This window comes from Pristiophorus japonicus, chromosome 2 (genome assembly GCF_044704955.1).
Source record: "Pristiophorus japonicus isolate sPriJap1 chromosome 2, sPriJap1.hap1, whole genome shotgun sequence".
Lineage (NCBI taxonomy): Eukaryota > Metazoa > Chordata > Chondrichthyes > Pristiophoridae > Pristiophorus > Pristiophorus japonicus.
Window position 1 is genome coordinate 10,440,896 of NC_091978.1, and position 20,451 is coordinate 10,461,346.

At 49.5% G+C, this 20,451-nt stretch overlaps 1 protein-coding gene across 1 annotated transcript in view; it reads left to right on the forward strand.

Moving 5' to 3' along the window:
* The window catches only part of dok1b (docking protein 1b), a 109,442-nt gene that overhangs the window by 14,737 nt on the left and 74,254 nt on the right, over positions 1-20,451 (forward strand). The window lies entirely within an intron of this gene.

The following is a 20,451-nucleotide window of genomic DNA, read 5'->3' on the forward strand; positions in this document are numbered from 1 at the left end:
TCGGCAGCACCTCCCAAACCCACGACCTCTACCACCTAGAAGGACAAGGGCAACAGGCGCATGGGAACACCACCACCTCCACGTTCCCCTCCAAGTCACACACCATCCCGACTTGGAAATATATCGGCCGTTCCTTCATCTTGGCTGGATCAAATTCCTGGAACTCCCTCCCTAACAGCACTGTGGGAGCACCTTCATCCCACGGACTGCAGCGGCTCAAGAAGGCGGCTCACCACCACCTTCTCAAGGGGCAATTGGGGATGGGCAATAAATGCCGGCCTTGCCAGCGACGCCCACATCCCATGAATGGAAAAGAAACAGAAGATCTGGTCTTTATCACATTGCTGGGAGCTTGCTGTGCACAAATTGGCTGCTGCCTTTCCCACATTATAACTGACCACACTTCAAAAAGTACCTTATTGGCTGTAAAGCACTTTGGGATGGCCTGAGGTTTTGAAAGGCACTGTACAAATGCAAGTCATTTCTATTTTTTAAGTTCATATCATATAGCACAGAAGGAGGCCATTCAGCCCATCGTGTCTGTGATGGTTCTTTGAAAGAGCTGTCAAATGAGTCCCCCCCCCCCCCCCCATAGCCCCATAGCCCTGCACATTTTCCCTTTTTAGGCAGAGCTGAGGAAGCATCCCATTTATTGTTGGTGTGAGCATGAACATGACTTGGGCGGAAGGTGACTGGTTGAGGTTGAGTAGTGGAGGCTCCACTCTTGGGCTTGTTCACCTTCAAGAGTCAGAAACAACCTTTTAAGTCATTTTTCCTTGTAAGTTATCTCTGCGATTTTCCCCTCGGGGAAACTTCAAATCATTTTCTTAAGAGTTTATGATGGAGCTAATTTCAAAGTCCAAAGTGACTTGTTGGGTACGATAGCATAGTGGTTATGTTACGGTTACGGGACCAGTAATCCAGAGGCCTGGACTGGTGATCCAGAGACATGAGTTCAAATCCCACCATGGCAGCTGGGGAATTTAAATTCAGTTAATTAAATAAATCTGTAATTAAAAAAAAACCCAGCTAGTATCAGTAATGGTGACCATTTACACTGCCGGATTATCGTAAAAACCCATCTGGTTCACTAATGTCCTTTTTAGGGAAGGAAATCTGCCGCCTTTACCCGGTCTGGGCCTATATGTGACTCCAGACCCACAGCAATGTGGTTGACACTTAACTGCCCTCTGAAATGGCATCTCTTCATCTTGAGGGCAATTAGGGATGGGCAACAAATGCTGGCCTTGCCAGTGACACCCACATCCTGTGAACAAGCGGAAAAAAAAACTTGTGAAATGTTCTTTTCACAATTTCAGATGGGTTTGGATGACTGTTTGAAAACGTTTAAAATGTAGATGTACGCCCTCAGTGAAATCGTGTCCCAGCTCAATTCCGAGCAGTGCTCCAATAACTAGCCAGCAGTTTGCTTGAGGGCGAAGCCAAGCTACTCGGTTCAAACACAAGACATGCATGTTATTTGTTCCGAGGCATCTGATTGGCAGCACCGTTTGAACAGTTTTAGGCCAATTGGTTAGCATTTAATTTTCAAATCAATGAGCTTTATCTGAAAGCCTTGAATAGTCCTACCTGCACCATCTGAGAAGTATTAGTTAAGAAAGATGGGTCCTTGAAATGTTTCCTCTGCCCACCTGGGGCTCGCTTGCCATGCCCGAAGTGGAGGAAGAGTATCCGGGAGGGCGCTGAGCACCTCGAGTCTCGTCGCCGAGAGCATGCAGAAATCAAGTGCAGGCAGCGGAAGGAGCGGCAAACCTGTCCCACTCACCCTTTCCCTCAACCACTGTCTGTCCCACCTGTGACAGAGACTGTAATTCCCGTATTGGACTGTACAGTCACCTGAGAACTCACTTTTCGAGTGGAAGCAAGTCTTCCTCGATTCCGTGGGACTGCCGACAATGATGATGATGAAGATGGATGATAAAACAAAGTACTTACAATTATGTAGCGTCTTTCACGACCTCAGGATGCACCAAAGCGCTTCACAGCCAATGAAGTACTTTTTGAAGTGTAGTCACTGTTGTAATGTGGGAAACGCAGCAGTCAATTTGCGCACAGCAAGCTCCCACAAACAGCGATGAGATAATTGACCAGATAATGAGTGACCAATATTGGGCAGTACACCGGGGATAAGGCCCCTGCTCTTCTTTGCATCGTGCCATGGGATCTTTCACGTCCACCTGAGAGGGCAGACTCAGTTTAGCATCTCATCTGAGAGACGGCACCTCCACCAGTGCCACACTCCCTCAGTAATGTCAGCCTAAATTTTGTGCTAAAGTTTCTGGAGTAGGATTTGAACCCACAACCTTGCAATTCAGAGGCAGGAGGGTGCTAACCACTGAGCCATGCCTGACACCTTAAAAAATCACAAGTTATTTATTAGTTCTTGTTTTTGGGGAGTTAACAAAGCATAACTACTGTAGAAGCTTCTGCTTATTCATAGAAGCAAAGACTAGTACAGCACGGAAGGAGGCCATTCGGCCCATCGAGTCTGCGCTGGCTCTATCGAAGAGCCACCCAGTTAGTCCCACTCCCCCCGCTCGTTCCCCATATCGTGCCATTTTTTCTCCTTCAAGTATTTATCCAATTTCTTTTTGAAGGTGACTATTGAATCTGTATTAGACAGTGAATTCCAAATCCTAACCACTCGTTGCGTACAAAATGTTTTTCCTCGTTGTCGCCTTTGGTTCTTCTGCCAATCGCCTTAAATCTGCCTCCTCTGGTTAATCGACCCTTCAGCCATTGGAAACCATTTCTCTTTATTTACTCGAGCTAAACCCTTCATGATTTTAAACGCCTCTTGGCCTTCCCTGCTTCAAAGAGAACAACCTTGTTCATTTACTATTTAACAAATTTGTTTGACAGTGACCAGAAAATATAGGTTCTAGTCTAGTCTTTTAGAAACATAGAACCATAGAAAATAGGTGCAGGAGTAGGCCATTCGGCCCTTCGAGCCTGCACCACCATTCAATATGATCATGGCTGATTCTCTATCTCAACACCATATTCTCGCTTTTTCCCCATACCCCTTGATGTCTTTTGTGTCTAGAAATCTTATCTATCTCCCTCTTAAATATATTCAGAGACTTGGACCTCCACAGCCTTCTGTGGTAAAGAATTCCACAGGTTCACCACCCTCTGAGTGAGAAAATCTCTCCTCATCTCGGTCTTAAATTTCCTGCCTCGTATCCTGAGACTGTGATCCCTTGTTCGAGACTTCCCAGCCCGGGGAAACATTCTCCCCGCATCCAGTCTGTCCAACCCAGTCAGAATTTTATACGTTTCAATGAGATCCCCTCTCATTCTTCTAAACTCTAGTGAATACAGGCCGAGTCGACACATTTTATTTTTCCTGTCGAAGATGAGGGGGCTGCTGTGGAGACTGAGTAGGTTGCAGGAACAGAGAGACCTGGGGGTGTATGTACACAAATCTTTGAAGGTGGCAGGACAAGTTAAGAAGACTGTTTTTAAGAAAAACACATGGATCCTTGGTTTTATTAATAGAATACAGGTTGAACCTCCCTTATCCAGAACTCCCTTATCCGGAACCACCCTCTTCCAGAACCATTCCCGGCCACCGGGTGGCGCATGCATAGAACTCCGATACGAACAAATTGAAGTCATTCCTCGCTGCCGACTCCCGCAATCGCTGGCCTGACCCCGCGATCCATCGCCTTGCCACCACCCCCCCCCTCCCCCACCCGATCTCTCTGCCACACTCCCAGCCCCAAGCCAGTCAGCCCCGATATCCCCTTGCTCAGTACCTGAACCATCCAATTTACACGTGACCACCCCCTCGTCCGGAAAAATCCCTTATCCGGAACAGGCCAGGTCCCAAGAGTTCCGGATAAGGGAGGTTCAACCTGGGATAGAGTACAAAAGTAAGGAAGTTATGCTAAACCTTTACAAAACACTGGTTAGGCCTGAGCTGGAGTATTGTGTTCAATTCTGGGCCACCCTGAGAGAGCAAACGGGGTCTCGGTTTAACGTCTCATCCCAAAGACGGCACCTCCGACAGTCCAATAATCCAGAGAATGAGAGTTCAAATCCCACCATGGCAGTTTGAGAAGGTGAATCGTTCCGATCTTCTGAATCTTTTCTGCAGTTTCTCCAGTGCCTGTATATATCTTTTTTTTTATAATATGGAGACCATAACTGGGCACAGCACTCCAAGTGTGGTCACACCAGGGATCGATACAGGTTCAGCATAACTTCCTTGCTGTTTAATTCTATCCCTCCAGAAATGAACCCCAGCAATTGGATAGCTGTTTGTTTTTTTACAGCTTTAGTCACTGAAGCATCAGTACCCCGAGATCGGTCTTCTGTTTTTAACGACACCTGTACTTTTCTAGCACCTTAAGTGCGTTGCAATATCTCAAAACACCTCACTCGGTGAGGTACTTTAAAATGCAGTAACTGTTACGTGGGCAGACCCTATAAGTAATCTGTGCATAGCATCATCCCAGGAGAAACAACCTCTCAGCATCTATCCTGTCAATCCCCCTCAGAACCTTGTATGTTTCAATGAGATCACCTCTCATTCTTCTAAACTCCAGAGTATATAGGCCCCATTCTAATCAATTTCTCCTCGTAGGACAACCCTCTCATCCCAGGAATCAATCTATTGAACGTTTGTTGCACTCCCTCTAAGGCAAATATATCCTTGGGTATGGGGACAAAAACTGTGCACAGTACTCCAGGTCTGGTCTCACCAAGGCCCTGTAGCAAGACTCTGATACAGCAACCCCCTGACAATAAAGGACAACATGCCATTTGCTGTACCTGCATGCTCGCTTTCTGTGTTCCTTGCACAAGGGACACCCAAATCCCTCTGAACCAATCTATAAACCAAAGTAAAAATGAAAGAGCAGTTGATCAGATTGTGCTGGTGCTGGTTGAGGGATGAAAGTTGCCTATGTCACCAGGAGAACTTCGAATAGTGCTATGGGATCCTTTTTAAGATCCACTCCTTATTTTTGATAACCGAGTATCTGTGGCTTTGCCCGTGGTAGTTTCTCCCCAGATGATTTCCTCTTCATGCAGTTTCTCTATTGTAACAAACTAACCTCTGAGCTGCAAGGCGTCAGCGGGTCGTGGTTTCAAGCCCCGCTCCAGAGACCATCACAAAATCCAGGCTGATGCTGCCACTACACGACCTGAGGGAGTGCTGCACGGTCGGAGGTACCGTCATTCGGATGAGACATTAAATCGAGGCCTTGTCTGACCTCTCTGGTGGACGGAAAATATCCCACGGCCACTATTTCGAAGAGTTCACCCCGGTGTTCTGGGCCAAGATTTATACCTCGCCCAACTTCACTAAAACCGATGATCTGGTCATTATCGCACTGCAGTTTACGTGAGCTTGCTGTGCGAAAATTGGCTGCCGCGTTTGCAAATTACAACAGTGACGACACTTTAAAGCTACTTCATTGGCTGTAAAGCGCTTTCGGATGTTCAGGTCGTGACAGGTGCTATATAAACAACAACCTAAAACAACAACAACAACAACAACAGTGTGTGTGTGCACCCGCGTGTCCGCCCTCCTGTATGGCTCAGAGACATGGACCATATACAGCAGACACCTCAAATCGCTGGAGAAATACCACCAACGATGTCTTCACAAGATCCTGCAAATCCCCTGGGAGGATAGACGCACCAACGTCAGTGTTTTCGACCAGGCCAACATCCCCAGCATTACATAGGGTAGCATGTGGGAGGCCAGCCAGGCGTGCGTTGGAATAGTCAAGTCTCGAGGCAACAAAGGCATGGATGAGAGCTGAGGCAAGGGCGGAGACGGGCGATGTTACGGAGGTGGAAATAGGTGGTCTTGGTTATGCTGAGGCTATGTGGTCAAATATGATACCCAGATTGCGAACAGTGTGGTTCAGCCTCAGACATAAATGCAAGTTCTTTCTTTCAGTGCAGTGACCAGTTGCCCCAGTGTTGCATTGATCATGGATGATTTTACCAGACGCCCACACTGTTTCCTCCATTTGTTTAATTTTATTTATACTGTAACCACTTCCCCTGTGTGGGTGGAACTGTGTACAGACTGTTCTCTTTTTTGTTCTTTCCTTCCCAATTTTCTGCCCCCTTTAACTGAAGTCACTGACTAATGATGGGACACAGCTCCATCACTCATCCAACTGACCATTCTACACATAAGCCTGGACAGTTCGTGTCTTTCATGTCCTTAGGATGTCCCAAAGCACCTCAAAAGTCACTGATATGTAGGCAACTTGCATCTTTACCGTAGTGAAATGTCCCAAGGCGCTTCACAGGAGTATTACGAGATTAAAAAAATTGACACCAGGCCAGGTAAGTAGAAATTAGCACGGGTCAAAAGGTCTCACTGCAGTTGTACAGGGCCTTGTTCAGTTTTGGTCACCTAATCTGAGGAAGGACGTTCTTGCTATTGAGGGAGTGCAGCGAAGGTTCACCAGACTGATTCCCGGGATGGCAGGACTGACATATGAGGAGAGACTGGATCGACTGGGCTTATAGTCACTGGAATTTAGAAGAATGAGAGGGGATCTCATAGAAACATATAAAATTTTGATGGGATTGGACAGGTTAGATGCAGGAAGAATGTTCCCGATGTTGGGGAAGTCCAGAACCAGGGGGCACAGTCTAAGGATAAGGGGTAAGCCATTTAGGACCGTTTTGAGGAGAAACTCAGAGAATTGTGAACCTATGGAATTCTCTATCACAGAAGGTTATTGATGCCAGTTCGTTAGATGTATTCAAAAGGGAGTTAGATGTGGCCCTTACGGCTAAAGGGATCAAGGGGTATGGAGAGAAAGCAGGAATGGGGTACTGAAGTTGCATGATCATATTGAATGGTGGTGCAGGCTCGAAGGGCCGAATGGCCTGCTCCTGCAGTTATTTTCTATGTTTCTGTGTATGTTTTAAGGAGCGTCCTCTGGAGGAAAGAGAGGTAGAAAGGGTGAGAGGTTTAGGCAGGGATTTCCAGAGCTTGGGGCCTAGGCAACAAAAGGCACGGCCACCGATGGTTGAGCAGAGATGCTCAAGAGGGCAGAATTAGAGGAGCGCAGACATTGTGGGGGGGGAGGGGGTTGGTAGGGGGAGTTGTGGGGCTGGAGGAGATTAGAGATAGGGAGGGGCAAGGCCATGGAGGGATTTGAAAATAAGGATGAGAATTTTGAAATCAAGACTTTGCTTAACTGGGAGCCAATGTAGGTCAGCGAGCACAGGGGTTGATGGGTGAGCGGGACTTGGTGCGAGTTAGCCGAATTTTGGATCGCCTCTCGTTTACGCAGGGTAGTACGTGGCAACTGCCAATTTGCAACCACAAACTCCACTGCGGTGAATAACCAGATCATTAGTTTTGTTGATGTTGATTGTTTGGGGTGGCGGGGGGCGAATGTTGGCCGAGGCACCATTGGATATATACTTGAAAAGGAGAGAATTGCGGGGAAGTGGCCTTCCATCGCCCAGCTCTGTGCTGTCATGGAGTCTGAGAACAGCACAGCACAGAAGGCCTTTGAAAGAGCTATCACATTTTTACCATGCCCTTGCCTTTTCCCCACAGCCCTTCAAATTCTATGGAAATGCAAAATGTTTAAAGTTGATACCACACAATCGATCAAAGTGGTTCCACGAGGAGCACGAGATGATCAATTAAGCGGGTGTTGGTTGAACGCAGGACACCAAATAGAATTCTTTTTGAAAAGGAGAATATTCCAGGGCTGTATACATAGAGCAGGGGGAGTGGGACTAATTTGTCAGCTCTTTCAAAGAGCCGACACAGGCACGATGGGCTGATTGACCACTTCTGTGCTGTAAGATTCTGTGATCGCCAAGTGCTTCACTTGGAAGTAATTACTGTGGAAAAACGTGTCTGTATCCAAACGTGGCGGCCCTATAAAAGCACAGCACGATGCCGCTGACAGTAATGAGATGAATGGCCAGTTAATCTGCACCAAAGCAAGCGCTCTACTTGGAACTCCTACACCGGCAAGCGAGCTTCAGGTGGGCAGAGGAAACGTTTCAAGGACACCCTCAAAGCCTCCCTGATAAAGTGCAACATCCCCAACGACACCTGGGAGTCCCTGGCCAAAGACCGCCCTAAGTGGAGGAAGTGCATCCGGGAGGGCGCTGAGCACCTCGAGTCTCATCGCCGAGAGCATGCAGAAAACAAGCGCAGGCAGCGGAAGGAGCGTGCGGCAAACCAGACTCTCCACCCACCCTTTCCTTCAACCACTGTCTGTCCCACCTCTGATAGAGACTGTAATTCCTGTATTGGACTGTTCAGTCACCTAAGAACTCACTTTTAGAGTGGAAGCAAGTCTTCCTCGATTTCGAGGGACTGCCTATGATGATGATTGGGTGTTGTTGCTTGCAGGGGGATTGTTGGCCAGGGCTCCATCCTCTGTTGTATAGTGCTCTGGGGAAAAAGCAGACAGGACCTCGCTTTGGGATGGGATGGTGTCTCTGATGATGCAGCATGGCCTTCGTTATATGAGCTGAGTCTTGAATTGTCAGCCGTGGCTCAGTGGGTAGCACCCTCGCCTCTGAGTCACAAGGTTGTGGGTTCAAGTCCCACTCATCCAAACGATGGCAGCTCCGACAGTGCAGCACTCCCTCAGCACTGCACTGGGAGTGTCAGCCTAGATTTATGTGCTCAAGTCCCTGGAGTGGGACTCGAACCCACAACCTTCTGGCAAGTGAGTGGCTTGCAGAGAGCAGTTAAGAGTCAATCATTGCTGTAGGTCTGGAGTCACATATAGTCCCAGACCGGGTAAGGGCGACAGATTTCCTTCACTAAAGGACATTAGTGAACCAGATGGGTTTTTACAACAATCCGAGAGTTCCATGGTCACCATTACTGGTACTGATACTAGCTTTTCCATGTTTAAATGGAATGTGCAAGTTGTTGATGAGTCGGGTAATTTGGTGACATCACTTGGACATTGCAGACGTTATGCTGACTGTCTTTACAAACACCAACGTTTCACACACATACACACACACACTGTGTCCTAGCTACTTGTGTGTTGGTGGAATGGCTGGGTTTTACCATGCAGTTCCTGGTCCCGGTGAAGACCCGCACTTCTTTATTACACGTAGATTTAAAGTAATTGGTAGGAGGTTTAGAGGGGATTTGAGAGGATGGTGGGGGTCTGGAACTCTCTGCCTGAAAGGGTGGTAGAGGCAGAAACCCTCATTGTATTGAAAAAGTACTTGGATGTGCACTTGAAGTGCCGTAACCTACAGGGCTACGGACCAAGAGCTGGAAAGTGGGATTAGGCTGGATAACTCTTTGTCGGCCGGTGCAGACACGATGGGCCGAATGGCCTCCTTCCGTGCTGTAAAAAAAAAAAAATTCTATGTATGTGGGAGAAAAATGTCCATAAACCTAAATCCCATTGCAAGACAAAAGCACCTCACTCCCTCTCTCTCTCTCTGCAATCTCCAGCCTTGCCTGGAGGGCATGTGTGCTTCATTTTAAGGTTAGTGTTGGATGTTCATTGAAGATCACCTCGAAACAATAAGCAATAGCTAAGAGTTGAGTCACTGGGACTTGTCTTCAGCGATAGCCCCAGCCCAGCCTGTTCTATCTAATTGGTACATTGTCGTCTCTGAAACTTAAACCATGACCGAACCCAGACTCCCAGACTCCCAGGTGAGTTGACTCATGCGGTACTCATAGGAAATAGGAGTAGGCCATTTGGCCCATCGGGCCTGCTCCACCATTCAAGATCATGGCTGATCTGATCATGGACTCAACTCCACTTCCCTGCCCGCTCCCCATAATCCTTCACTCCCTTATCGCTCAAAAATCCGTCTATCTCCACCTTAAATATATTCAATGACCCAGCCTCCACAGCTTCCTAAGGTAGAGAATTCCACAGATTTACACCCCTCTGAGAGAAGAAATTTCTCCTCATCTCAGTTTTAAATGGGCGGCCCCTTATTCTGAGACTATGTCCCCTAGTTTTAGTTTCCCCTGTGAGTGGAAATATCCTCTCTGCATCCACCTTGTCAAGCCCGCTCATTATCTTATAAGTGTCAATAAAATCACCTCTCATTCTTCTGAACTCCAATATGTATCGGCCCAACCTACTCAACCTATCCTCATAAGTCAACTCCCTCATCTCCAGAATCAACCTAGTGAACCTTCTCTGAACAGCCTCCAATGCAAGTACAGTATATCCTTCTTTAAATACGGAGACCAAAACTTACGCAGTACTCTAGGTGTGGCCTCACCAATACCCTGACACTTTTGGGGAAAAAAAAGGTGACTGAACAGTCCAATACGAGAATTACAGTCTCTGTTACAGGTGGGACAGATAGTGGTTGGAGGAAAGGGAGGGTGGGACTGGTTTGCCGCACGCTCCTTCTGCCTGCGTTTGCTTTCTGCATGCTCTCGGTGATGAGACTCGAGGTGCTCAGCGCCCTCCCGGATGCACTTCCTCCACTTAGGGCGGTCTTTGGCCATGCTGATACTCCCAGTGCAGTGCTGAGGGAGTGCTGCACTGTCAGAGGTGCCGTCTTTCGAATGAAACGTTAAACCGAGGCCCCGTCTGCGCTCTCAGGTGGACGTAAAAGATCATACGGCACTATTTGAAGAAGAGCAGGGGAGTTCTCCCCAGTGTCCTGACCAATGTTTATTCCCCCAAGCAAAATCACAAACTGATTATCTGGTCGTTACCTCATTGCTGTTTGTGGGACTTTGCTGTGCGCAAATTGGCTGCCGCGTTTCTTACATTGACCACACTTCAAAAGTACTTTATTGGCGCAAAGCACTTTTGGGATGTAGATCGTGAAAGGTGCTATATAAATGCAGGTCTTTCCTTTCTTTCAATTGCTTCATGTCTGATTTCAGAGCTAATGATCTAATCGAATGGTAGAACAGGCTTGAGGGGCTGGATGGTCTACTCCAGTTCCTATGTACCTTTGAAATTGCAGACCCTGGTCCTACTCTTGCAAGTAATTTTCCAGATTAACCCTTTCCATATTGTTTACTATCGTATATAACTATAAGATCTGTTTCCATAAGAATATAATAAATAGGAGCAGGAGTGGACCATATTGCCCCTTGGGCCTGCTCCCCCATTTAATAAGATCATGGCTGATCATTGACCTCAACTCCACTTTCCCGCCCGATCTCTATATCCCTTGATCCCCCCACAGTCCAAAAATCTATCGATCTCAGTCTTGAATATATCCAACGACTGAGCATCCACAGCTCTCTGGGGCAGAGAATTCAAAAGATTCACCACCCTCTGAGTGAAAAAATTCCTCCTCATCTCAGTCCTAAATGGCCGACCCCTTATCCTGAGACTGTGCCCCCTAGTTCTAGACTCCCCAGCCAGAGTGAATCAACTTCTCAGCATCTACCCCGTCAATCCTTCAGAATCTTGTATGTTTCAATGAGATCACCTCTCATTCTTCTAAGTCCAGCGACTTCAAGATTAAACAGTGGGACCAATCCCTGTAACTCCAATGTCGCAAGACTAGCAACTAACCTTGCAAATTGTCTGTCGCTTGTATATAGGTGTCGAGAATAGGACCCAATACTCGAGGTATGATCTGACCAGTGCACTATACAGTTTGATTATTTATCTAAATCCTTCATTCTCGGGATATGGGCGTCGCTGGTGAGACTGGCATCTGTTGGCCTTGAGAAGATGGTGTGAGCCGTCGCCTGGAACTGCTGAAGTAGAGGTTTGGTATGACTGAGTGTCTCGCTAGGCCATTTCAGAGGGCAGTTAAGAGTCAACCACATTGCTGTGGGTCTGGAGTCCATATATAGGCCCAGACCGGGTAAGGGCGGCAGATTTCCTTCCCGAAAGGACATCGGCGAACCAGATGGAATTTTATGACAATCTGACAGCTTCATGGTCACTTTTACTGAGACCATCTCGTTATTTCCAGATAAGTGTGGGCAGTGCTTCAATGCTGGGGATGTTGGCCTGGTTGAGGACGCTAATGTTGCTGCATCTGTCCTCCCAGGGGATTTGTAGATCTTGCGGAGACATCGTTGGTGGTATTTCTCCAGCGACTTGAGGTGTCTACTGTACATGGTCCATGTCTCTGAGCCATACAGGAGGGCGGGTATTACTAGCCACACTTGATCAGCTCCGCTGGGCAGGCCACATTGTTCGCATGTCAGACACGAGACTCCCAAAGCAAGCATAGAAACATAGAAAATACGTGCAGGAGTAGGCCATTCGGCCCTTCGACCCTGCACCACCATTCAATATTATCATGGCTGATAATTCCCCTCAGTATCCCTTTCCTGCTTTCTCTCCATTACCCCTTGATCCCCTTAGCCGTAAGGGCCATATCTAACTCCCTCTTGAATATATCCAATGAACTGGCATCAACAACTCTCTGCGGCAGGGAATTTCACAGGTTAACAACTCTCTGAGTGAAGAAGTTTCTCCTCATCTCGGTCCTAAATGGCCTACCCCTTATCCTAAGACTGTGTCCCCTGGTTCTGGACTTCCCCAACATCGGGAACATTCTACCCGCATCTAACCTGTCCCGTCCCGTCAGAATCTTATATGTTTCTATGAGATCCCCTCTCATCCTTCTAAACTCCAATGTATAAAGGCCCAGTTGTTCCAGTCTCTCCTCATATGTCAGTCCTGCCATCCTGGGAATCAGTCTGGTGAACCTTCGCTGCACTCCCTCAATAGCAAGAACGTCCTTCCTCAGATTAGGAGACCAAAACTGAACACACACAGTATTCCAGGTGAGGCCTCACTAAGGCCCTGTACAACTGCAGTAAGACCTCCCTGCTCCTATACTCAAATCCCCTAGCTATGAAAGCCAACATACCATTTGCCTTCTTCACCGCCTGCTGTACCTGCTGTACTTTCAATGACTGATGAACCATGACACCCAGGTCTCGTTGCATCTTGCCTTTTCCTAATCTGCCGCCATTCAGATAATATTCTGTCTTCGCGTTTTTGCCCCCAAAGTGAATAACCTCACATTTGTCCACATTATACTGCATCTGCCATGCATTTGCCCACTCACCTAACCTGTCCAAGTCACCCTGCAGCCTCCTAACGTCCCCCTCACAGTTCACACCGCCACCCAGTTTTGTGTCATCTGCAAACTTGGCGATATTACACTCAATTCCTTCATCCAAATCATTGATGTATATTGTAAAGAGCTGGGGTCCCAGCACTGAGCCCTGTGGCACTCCACTAGTCACTGCCTGCCATTCTGAAAAGGACCCATTTATCCTGACTCTCTGCTTCCTGTTTGCCAACCAGTTCCTTATCCACGTCAGTATATTACCCCCAATACCATGTGCTTTGATTTTGCACACCAATCTCTTGTGTGGGACCTTGTCAAAAGCCTTTTGAAAGTCCAACTTCAACACATCCACTGGTTCTCCCTTGTCCACTCTACTGGTTACATCCTCAAGAAATTCCAGAAGAGTTGTCGAGCATGATTTCTCCTTCATAAATCCATGCTGATTTGGACCGATCCTGTCACTGCTTTCCAAATGCGCTGCTATTTCATCCTTAATAATTGATTCCAACATTTTCCCCACCACTGATGTCAGGCTAACCGATCTATAATTACCCGCTTTTTCTCTCCCTCCCTTTTTAAAAAGTGGTGTTACATTAGCTACCCTCCAGTCCATAGGAACTGATCCAGAGTCGATAGACTGTTGGAAAATGATCACCAATGCATCCACTATTTCTAGGGCCACTTCCTTAAGTACTCTGGGATGCAGACTATCAGGCCCCGGGGATTTATCGACCTTCAATCCCATCAATTTCCCTAACACAATTTCCCGCCTAATAAGATATCCTTCAGTTCCTCCTTCTCACTAGACCCTCAGTCCCCTAGTACCTCCGGAAGGTTATTTGTGTCTTCCTTCATGAAGACAGAACCAAAGTATTTGTTCAATTGGTCTGCCATTTCTTTGTTCCCCATTATAAATTCACCTGAATCCGACTGCAAGGGACCTATGTTTGTTTTCACTAATCTTTTTCTCTTCACATACCAATCGAAGCTTTTGCAGTCAGTTTTTATGTTCTACTCGGCACTCCTTCACGGCAAACGAGCCAAAGGTGGGCAGAGGAAACATTACAAGGACACCCTCAAAGCCTCTCCGATCAAGTGCAACTTCCTCACCGACACCGGGGAGTTCCTGGCCAAAGACCGCCCTAAGTGGAAGAAGTGCATCCGGGAGTGTGCTGAGCACTTCGAGTCTCATCGCCGAGAGCATGCAGAAATCAAGCGCAGGCATCGGAAGGAGCGTGCGGTAAATCTGTCCCACCCTCCCTTGCCCTCAACGACTGTCTCTCCCTCCTGTGGCAGGGACTGTGGCTCTCGTATTGGACTGTTCAGCCACCTAAGGACTCATTCTAAGAGTGGAAGCAAGTCTTCCTCGATTTCGATGGACTGCCTATGATGAAAGTATGCACCTGTGAGTATGCTCACAGGTTGAAGAGCTGTGGAAAAACAAAAAAAAAACAAGTGCGCACTTGAAAGGTTTTTCGAGTTTACCCCCCCCATTTAATCAGGGGGCACTTGATTACTGATACAACACAAAATAGTTGTAGAGCTGTTGACCCCAATGGAGTGCCCTTTACGCGGGAGTCCTCCCTTTATTTATTGGGGACTTGGCCTGGAGGGTGTTGCACACGGCAATCCCGTGCAATCGGGTTTTAAGTCGATTCACGGATTCCCAAGCCGCCTGCAATTTCTGCGATATGGAAAAGTCCGTGTTCCATGTATATGTGGAATGTGCGAGGTTGCAGCCCTTGTTCCAATATTTGAAGGGGCTGCTCCTTAAATTCTGGTTGCACTTCAGTCCCACGCTCCTGATCTTTGGGCACCCTGTGCGGAGGGGAGCGGGCAGGTCGGAAGGCCTCCTCGTAGGACTGCTCCTGGGCATGGCCAAGGGTGCCATTAACCGGTCCAGGCAGCGGGCGGTCGAGGGGGTCGTTCAGCCTGACTGCCTGCCTCTCTTCCACGTTTACATCCGAGCCAGGGTGACCCTGGAGATGGAGCACACGGTGTCCACCGGTATGCTCGCGGTCTTCCGCGAGAGGTGGGCGCCAGAGGAACTGGAGTGCATCATCACCCCCGGCAACCAAATTTTAATTTGATCCGTTTAATGTCCAAAGTTTAATTTGTCTATTTGTCGGTTTTAGTGCCCCTTTAATAAGGGGGCACTTGATTTATAAGTTCAACTTAAAATAGTTGTAGAGCTGTTGAGTTGTGAGTGGCGTAGCCAGTCACGTGATGTTCACAAGACTCAATAAAACCCCAGCCAGTTGGGTCTGGGTCATCCACGATGAATTGTGAGCCTAGTGGATGAACTGGTAATGTGTACTTGTAATGTATTTGCTTGATGGGTTCTTTGCTTAATAGCAATGTGTTGCTATGAATTCTTAAGAACTAGTTGGTTTATTAGCAAAGGTTTAACACAACACGTTACCAGTTCATCCACCAGGCTCACAACCACATTACAGTAGTATGATTATTAAACCGTTGTTAATAAACCAATTAGTTCTTAGCAGCAATGTGTTGCTATGAATTCTTAAGCAACGGACCCATCAAACAAATACATTACAGCTTGCAACCAAAGTGGTTTGTCTGAGCCCCGCTTGTCTCCCTGGTATTCTCAAACACGCCACTCCGTGAGTCCTGAGAGAGAAAAATGGGGAGTGAGTGAGTGAGTGAGAGACTAGGGGTGGGAGGGAGAGAGAGAGAGAGACTGGGGGACGGGGAGAGACACAGACTGGGGGGAGGGGGGGAGAGACAGACTGGGGGAGGGAGGGAGAGAGAGAGAGAGAAACACAGACTGGGGGAGGGAGGGAGAGAGAGAGAAACACAGACTGGGGAGGGAGAGGGAGAGAGAGAGAAAAACACAGACGGAGGGAGAGAGGGAGAGAAACACAGACTGGGGGAGGGAGGGAGAGAGAAACACAGACGGAGGGAGGGAGGGAGGGAGAGAAACACAGACTGGGGAGGGAGGGGGAGAGAGAGAGAGAGAAACACACAGACGGAGGGAGGGAGGGAGAGAGAGAGAGAAAGAAACACAGACTGGGGGAGGGAGGGAGAGAGAGAGAAACACAGACTGATGGAGGGAGGGAGGGAGAGAGAGAGAAACACAGACTGGCAGAGGGAGGGAGAGAGAGAGAGAGAGAGAGAGAAACACAGACTGGGGGAGGGAGGGAGAGAGAGAGAAACACAGACTGGGGGAGGGAGAGAGAGAGAAACACAGACTGGGGGAGGGTGGGAGAGAGAGAGAGAGAAACACAGACTGGGGGAGAGAGAGAGAGAGAAACACAGACTGGGGAAGGGAGGGAGGGAGAGAGAAACACAGACTGGGGGAGGGAGAGAGAGAGAGAGAGAAAGAAACACAGACTAGGGGAGGGAGAGAGAGAAACACAGACTGGGGGAGGGAGGGAGAGAGAGAGAGAGAAAAACACAGACGGAGGGAGGGAGGGAGAGTGAGAGAAACACAGACGGGAGGGAGGGAGGGGAAGAGAGACACAGACTGGGGGAGGGAGAGAGAGAGAGAGAAACACAGACTGGAGGAGGGAGGGAGAAGGATAGAGAGAGAGAGAAACACAGACTGGGGGAGGGAGGGAGGGGGAGAGAGAGAGAGAGAGAGAGATAGACTGGGGGAGGGAGAGGGAGAGAGAGAGAGAAACACAGACGGAGAGAGAAAGAGAGAGAGAGAGAGAGAGAGAGAAACACAAACTGGGGGAGGGAGAGAGAGAGAAACACAGACTGGGGGAGGGAGAGAGAGAGAGAGAGAAAGAAACACAGACTGGGGGAGGGAGAGAGAGAAACACAGACTGGCGGAGGGAGAGAGAGAGAGAGAAACACTGACTGGGGGAGGGAGGGAGGGAGAGAGAAACACAGACGGAGGGAGGGAGGGAGGAAGAGAGAGAGAGAGAGAGAGAGAGAAACAGACTGCGGGAGGGAGGGGGAGAGAGAGAGAGAAACACAGACTGGGGGAGGGAGAGAGAGAGAGAGAGAGAAACACAGACTGGGGGAGGGAGAGAGAGGGAGAGAGAGAGAGAAACACAGACTGGGAGGGAGAGAGAGAGAGAAACACAGACTGGGGGAGGGAGGGAGAGAGAGAGAAACACAGACTGGGGGAGGGAGGGAGAGAGAGAGAGAGAAACACAGACTGGGGGAGGGAGGGAGAGAGAGAGAGAGAAACACAGACTGGGGGAGAGAGGGAGAGAGAGAAACACAGACTGGCGGAATGAGAGATAGAGAGAAAGAAACACAGACTGGGGGAGGGAGAGAGAGAGAAACACAGACTGGGGGAGGGAGAGAGAGAGAGAGAGAAAGAAACACAGACTGGGGGAGGGAGAGAGAGAAACACAGACTGGCGGAGGGAGAGAGAGAGAGAGAAACACTGACTGGGGGAGGGAGGGAGGGAGAGAGAAACACAGACGGAGGGAGGGAGGGAGGAAGAGAGAGAGAGAGAGAGAGAGAGAAACAGACTGCGGGAGGGAGGGGGAGAGAGAGAGAGAAACACAGACTGGGGGAGGGAGGGAGAGAGAGAGAGAGAGAGAAACACAGACTGGGGGAGGGAGAGAGAGAGAGAGAAACACAGACTGGGAGGGAGAGAGAGAGAGAAACACAGACTGGGGGAGGGAGGGAGAGAGAGAGAAACACAGACTGGGGGAGGGAGGGAGAGAGAGAGAGAGAAACACAGACTGGGGGAGAGAGGGAGAGAGAGAAACACAGACTGGCGGAATGAGAGATAGAGAGAAAGAAACACAGACTGGGGGAGGGAGAGAGAGAAACACAGACTGGGGGAGGGAGGGAGAGAGAGAAACACAGACTGAGGGAGGGAGAGAGAGAGAAACACAGACTGGGGGAGGGAGGGAGAGAAACACAGACTGGGGGAGGGAGGGAGAGAGAGAGAGAAACACAGACTGGGAGAGGGAGAGAGAGAGAGAGAGAGAAAAAGAAACACAGACTGGGGGAGGGAGAGAGAGAAACACAGACTGGGGGAGGGAGAGAGAGAGAGAAACACAGACTGGGGGAGGGAGGGAGAGAGAGAAACACAGACTGGCGGAGGGAGAGAGAGAGAGAGAGAAACACGGACTGGGAGAGGGAGGGAGAGAGAGAGAGAGAGAAACACAGAATGGGGGAGAGAGAGAGAGAAACACAGACTGGGGGAGGGAGGGAGAGAGAGAGAAACACAGACTGGGGGAGGGAGAGAGAGAGAGAGAAACACAGACTGAGGGAGGGAGGGAGAGAGAGAGAAACACAGACTGGGGGAGGGAGGGAGAGAAACACAGACTGGGGGAGGGAGGGAGAGAGAGAGAGAAACACAGACTGGGAGAGGGAGGGAGAGAGAGAGAGAGAGAAAAAGAAACACAGACTGGGGGAGGGAGAGAGAGAAACACAGACTGGGGGAGGGAGAGAGAGAGAGAAACACAGACTGGGGGAGGGAGGGAGAGAGAGAGAGAGAGAGAGAGACAGACTGGGGAAGGGAGAGAGAGAGAGAGAGGGAGAGAGAGAGAGAAACACAGACGGAGAGAGAGAGAGAGAGAAACACAGACTGGGGGAGGGAGAGAGAGAGAGAAACACAGACTGGGGGAGGGAGAGAGAGAGAGAAACACAGAGGGAGGGAGGAAGAGAGAGAGAGAGAAACAGACTGGGGGAGGGAGGGGGAGTGAGAGAGAAACACAGACTGGGGGAGGGAGGAAGAGAGGGAGAGAGAGAGAGAAACACAGACTGGGGGAGGGAGGGAGAGAGAGAGAAACACAGACTGGGGGAGGGAGAGAGAGAGAGAGAGAGAGAAAGAAACACAGACTGGGGGAGGGAGAGAGAGAAACACAGACTGGGGGAGGGAGGGAGAGAGAGAAACACAGACTGGCGGAGGGAGAGAGAGAGAGAGAGAGAGAGAAACACGGACTGGGGGAGGGAGGGAGAGAGAGAGAGAAACACAGACTGGGCGAGGGAGGGAGAGAGAGAGAGAGAGATACACAGACTGGGGGAGGGAGGGAGGGAGGGAGAGAGAAACACACAGACGGAGGGAGGGAGAGAGAGAGAGAGAGAGAAACACAGACTGAGGGAGGGAGAGAGAGAGAAACACAGACTGGGGGAGGGAGGGAGAGCGAGAGAGAGAGAAACACAGACTGGGGGAGGGAGGGGGAGAGAGAGAGAGAGAGAGAAAGAAACACAGACTGGGGGAGGGAGGGAGAGAGAGAGAAACACAGACTGGGGGAGGGAGGGAGAGAGAGAGAAACACAGACTGGGGGAGGGAGGGAGAGAGAGAGAGAAACACAGACTGGGGGATGGAGGGAGAGGGAGGGAGAGAGAGAGAGAAACACAGAATGGGGGAGAGAGAGAGAGAGAGAAACACAGACTGGGGGAGGGAGGGAGGGAGAGAGAGAGAGAAACACAGATTGGGGGAGGGAGGGAGAAAGAGAGAGAGAGAGAGAAACACAGACTGGGGAGGGAGGGAGAGAGAGAGAGAGAGAAAGAAAGAAACACAGACTGGGGGAGGGAGGGAGAGAGAGAGAAACACAGACTGGGGGAGGGAGAGAGAGAGAGAAACACAGACTGGGGGAGAGAGAGAGAGAGAGAGAGAGAGAGAAACACAGACTGAGGGAGGGAGAGAGAGCGAGAAACACAGACTGGGGGAGGGAGAGAGATAGAGAGAGAAACACAGACTGGGGGAGGGAGAGAGAGAGAGAAAGACTGACTGGGGGAGGGAGAGAGAGAGAGAGAGAAACACAGACAAGGGGAGGGAGGGAGAGCGAGAAACACAGACTGGGGGAGGGAGAGAGATAGGGAGAGAAACACAGACTGGGGGAGGGAGAGAGAGAGAGAGAAACACAGACTGGGGGAGGGAGAGAGAGAGAGAAACACACACACAATGAGGGAGGGAGAGAGAGAGACACACACACACAGACTGGGGGAGGGAGAGAGAGAGAGAGAAACACAGACTGGGGGAGGGAGGGAGAAACACAGACTGGGGGAGGGAGAGAGAAACACAGACTGGGGGAGGGAGGGAGAGAGAGAGAGAAACACAGACTGGGGGAGGGAGAGAGAAACACAGACTGGGGGAGGGAGGGAGGGAGAGAGAGAAACACAGACGGAGGGAGGGAGAGAGAGAGAGAGAAACACAGACTGGGGATGGAGGGAGAGAGAGAGAGAGAAACACAGACTGGCGGAGGGAGAGAGAGAGAGAGAGAAACACAGACTGGGGGAGGGAGAGAGAGAGAAACACAGACTGGGGGAGGAAGGGAGAGCGAGAGAGAAACACAGACTCGGGGAGGGAGAGAGAGAGAGAGAGAGAGAGAAACAGACGGAGAGGGTGAGAGAGAGAGAGAGAGAAACACAGACGGAGGGAGGGAGAGAGAGAGAGAGAAACACAGACTGGGGATGGAGGGAGAGAGAGAGAATCACAGAGTGGGGGAGGGAGGGAGAGAGAGAGAGAGAATCACA